The following is a 4,299-nucleotide window of genomic DNA, read 5'->3' on the forward strand; positions in this document are numbered from 1 at the left end:
GTGGGTGGGAGGGCGAGGACTGTGCGAGAGGCAGTGCCCTGCTGGGTCAGCTGCTGTGGGTCACTCCCGCCTCTTGGCTGCAGGCACCAAAGAGGAGGAGAAAAGGGAGGCGGCCTTCGCTGTCCTCGGCCTTGGAGGAGAGAGGGAGGGGACGACGCAGAAGGGACAACCGGCTGGGCAAATGGCGAGCCCTAAGCCCAGCTGCTCGTGGCAACTGTTGCCCGCGCGCGGTGACGCCCGCGCAGGCAGCCGGTAGCGAGTGTGGGAAAGCGGAGGAGACGGGATGGAGAAATGTTGCCCCCCCCCCCCCTTCCCCAGGCTGTTGCGCACTTTTCCTGGAACCTTCTTGACCCGCCTTAGCCATGCCTGCAAATGCCCCTAGCAGGCAGGAGTGATGATGATAAAGATACTTTTGCAGGTGTCACCTTTCCTTGGAGAAGAATTTGGTTTCAGGCTCTTGATGAGACCATTTACCCGGTTTTAAATTGTAAGTCACCTGTTGAGTGTAGAAATGGGAACGACAGCACACGAGGGTGGTTTCCACTAGTGAAGCGAACGCACAGCACATGCCATTCTTGGGAAGCTCTTCCAGCAGCGCCCTTCTGAGCCTGGGTGCTGTATTACGGACTGGGAAATAAATGAAGGAATACATGGATTAAAGACAGCTGTAACTTAATAACTTGTGATCCGTTATTTTTACTTTGATGCTGGGCATGACTCAATGATACTGCATTTGATTTGGGGATTCCTGTGTTTAGTTTACTGAATAAAAAGCACTGTTAGTTTCATATCCGTATACCATACTTATGGATGTAGATAATTACAAATATGTAACCAAATTTATATACACTTGGGGGGGGGATTAAGTTAGTGTAAAATCTGAAAAATTAAAAGATTGTTACCTCCAAAATATACACTTCAAAATCCTCGTGGAGGATTTTTAAAATAATTTATTTCAGTGTATAGATTTTTAAAATTGAATGATTCTGAAAATTTCGAAGGTATTGTTTATCTTTTCAAGTATTTTAAGTCACCTTAGAATGATTTTGAGCAACTCATGTGTTCAAACTGGGCACGAATTTCAATATAATGAAATCTTAACATGTTCTATATTTTCACTAATAGGCCATATATTTGGTCACAGACACAAGGAGTTGCATGCTTTAGAGAGGGAAGTTTTAGCCTGTTAGTGTAGCTTAGCTTTGTTTGCTATATACAATATAGCCAAAGAGATGAGAAACAGGCACAAAGCAGATGCTAACTTAAAAAAAAAAATCTTTTAAGGGCAAATTAGAAGCATATTCTCCCTTGTCAGCTTGAGTTAGTATGTTTGGAAAACTTGTGGGACTTCTTTTCCAACAAAATGCTTGGTCAATACCTGGCTTTTGTTTTAAGTAATACTTTCTGCATAAGGTGCCTATTATATTACCCATTAAGCTATAATAGTAAAAGTTCTGTAATGCAGTTATTAAAGGATATAAAACTTTATGCTATTAATATACAATGTTCATATAATGAACATTAATGCATACAATAAAAGCCTCTAACACATTTACCAGGACAGGTAACTCTATAGAAACTTGGATACAGACTTGTAAAACTTAGGTTTGGGTAACATATTAAAAAAGAAAGGACAAGAGGTTCTTCATATTATTAGCTAATCAAATCACTGTGTTATTTTATAATTAAGAATGCTTGTGAAGTTTTAGGAATGGCTTCCTAAAAATATGAATCACGAGAATCTTAAAATCAGAGGCATGGTAACATTAACACATATTTGCTTAGGATTTTCCGTACTTCATCTAAGTAATAAGAATACATAATCCTAGCTCTGCCCAACCTGCCTCCCACACCTAGCAACCTTACAAATACCAACTTTCATCATACCGTGAGGTAAAGTTAAAGCCTAGGCAAACCAGATATTCTGCTGTAGATGTTTTCCAAGCTACAGGGGTGTCCAAAACAGGTGACATTACAGAGACAGTAGATTCATAGCCAAAACTAGAAGGGAATTAGGCCACTGACACCAAGAGGAGCATGAGCTCTGGATGTTAGAAAATTACTTTGGGAATTTTAAATATGTAGAGTAATTCTGTGAATCAAAGGAAAAGACAGGCAAAACAAGACATGATTATAACATACAGGGGTGGGCAAAAGTAGGTTTACAGTTCATATAAAAGACATTCAGGTTATTAATAGTTTCATTAACTCAAAAGTATGTCACAATGGGGCAGTGCACTTAGGTATGATCTTATAAGCGCTCAAATTGCTGGCCTTCATTATTTGTACATTCTTATAGTTTTTGAAAATCAGTAAACAAATTTCATTGACCTGTTTGGGTAGCCGCACTGCCTCCTGAGGTGGTTGAATTCAACCTAATGCCCACCCCTGTACTCATTAATTCATATATTTATTAAACATCTATGTTGGCACATAATAAATATTTAATAAATATATGAATTAAGTTAATGAGTATATTCTTTATCCCTAGGGAATTTGCCATGAATTAGGGAAGGCATATACAAAAATTACAATTGAGATTAAATGACTGGCATTAATGTATATACCTAGCTGTTAGTCCTAGGTCTAGACATCTAGTGTTCTTGACACTGGATTTCTAAATAAAGCAGCTATTTAAAATGAAACATTTTGCCCTAACTAGTTTGGCTCAGTGGATAGAGCGTCAGCCTGTGAACTAAAGGGTCCTGGGTTTGATTCTAGTCAGGGGCACATGCCCGGGTTGCAGGCTTGATCTCCAGTAAGGGGTGTGCAGTGCAGGAGGCAGCTGATCAATGATTCTCATCACTGATGTTTCTATCACTCTCTCTCTCTCCCTTCCTCTCTGAAAAAAATAAAAAAGATGTCAAAAATAAAAATGAAGCATTTTAAAATAAGAATTTTTGTATATGAATTTTGTTTAGGGTAAGCAGAAATCCAGTCTGAGGAAAAAAATCTATCAATCCATTCACATTTGTGCTGAGCTAGGCAAATGACTTTGGGGTTATATCTTAGTAGAAAGGCAACATTGTTATTTTTAATAAGGAAGTAATGATTAAAATATAAAAAATAAGAGGAAGGAAATTAAAGACAGTAGCTGGTTTCATTTATTCCCCATTCTCACAAGTGATAGACAAAATATTTTAAAGATTGTTAATACAAATGAAAATGTCTAGCTGGAAATGTTATGCTGAAGTTAAGAAAATTTAAACTTAGTTAAGTTCACTGTTCCATGAAGAATCATTAATCTAAAAAGTATTTGGGCCTCTGTGTACTAGCCAGATCCTGTTCTAGGTGGCGGGGATACAGCAGTAGAAGAATAGACCAAAAGACAACCCTCCCTGTCTACTTGGAATTTATATTCTTTGGAAGTCAGATAAAAATCAAAATAAGTAAAATAGTGTGTTAGTGTTTTGAGGAAAATGAGGCACGGAAGTGAGATTCAGTGAGCAGATTTCTTCTATGGTGTCTTGAATTGGTGTAGGTCAGGAACAGGAATTTTAGACTAAGAGTTAGCCCTTGAACAAGGTAGGGGTTAGGGGCCCTGACACCAGCCCATTGCAAAAACGGAACTTCAGTCGTTCCTCCATATTTGAGGGGGATTGGTTGCAGGACCACTGCCCATACCAAAATCCAGGCATGGGCAAGGTCATTATATAAAATGGCATGAAACAATGTATACAGCTGGTCTTATGCCTGCCCGGGATTCCCAATCCCGGATGGAAAGTCCTGTTTTCCACTTGCGGTGGTTGAATCTGCGGGGTCCAAACTCTTGTAGGGAGGGCAGACTACATGTTTATTGGGAAGAAAATCTCAGTACCATTGAACCGCACAGTTCAAACTTCTGTTCCATCAGCTGTACTTGACCTTGCCCCTGACTGATTATGTGTTCTTGGGCAAATTGCTTTCCATTTTTCAATTTTCACATTTATAAAGTTAATAGATGAAAATAGTAGCTTTTCTTATTCATTTGCTGCTGTCATTTAGCAGACACTGTTACCTCATTAGCTCTTTACTCACAACCACCCCATTGGACATGAGCAAACTGAGTTAACGTCTGACTGGTGCTGGCCCTTGTCATTGGGCAGTGCCTCTCACTGTGTTGGCTGCGTGGTCCCAACAGCCTATGCATTTAGGACCCTTGTAAGAGTAGGGTCGTCTGGCAGAGAGGCCCGCCTTCCCTGTCATATCACAGCACGAGGCACGGGGACATCTGTGCTTCCATCACGAGCACTCACCACTGCCTGGTGCTGGTGGCTCGCGGCGCGGTAGAGGGGGCGGGGGGTGGGGGGGCAGTGAGGG

The sequence above is a fragment of the Myotis davidii genome, unplaced genomic scaffold, assembly GCF_000327345.1.
Source record: "Myotis davidii unplaced genomic scaffold, ASM32734v1 scaffold591, whole genome shotgun sequence".
Classification (NCBI taxonomy): Eukaryota; Metazoa; Chordata; class Mammalia; order Chiroptera; family Vespertilionidae; genus Myotis; species Myotis davidii.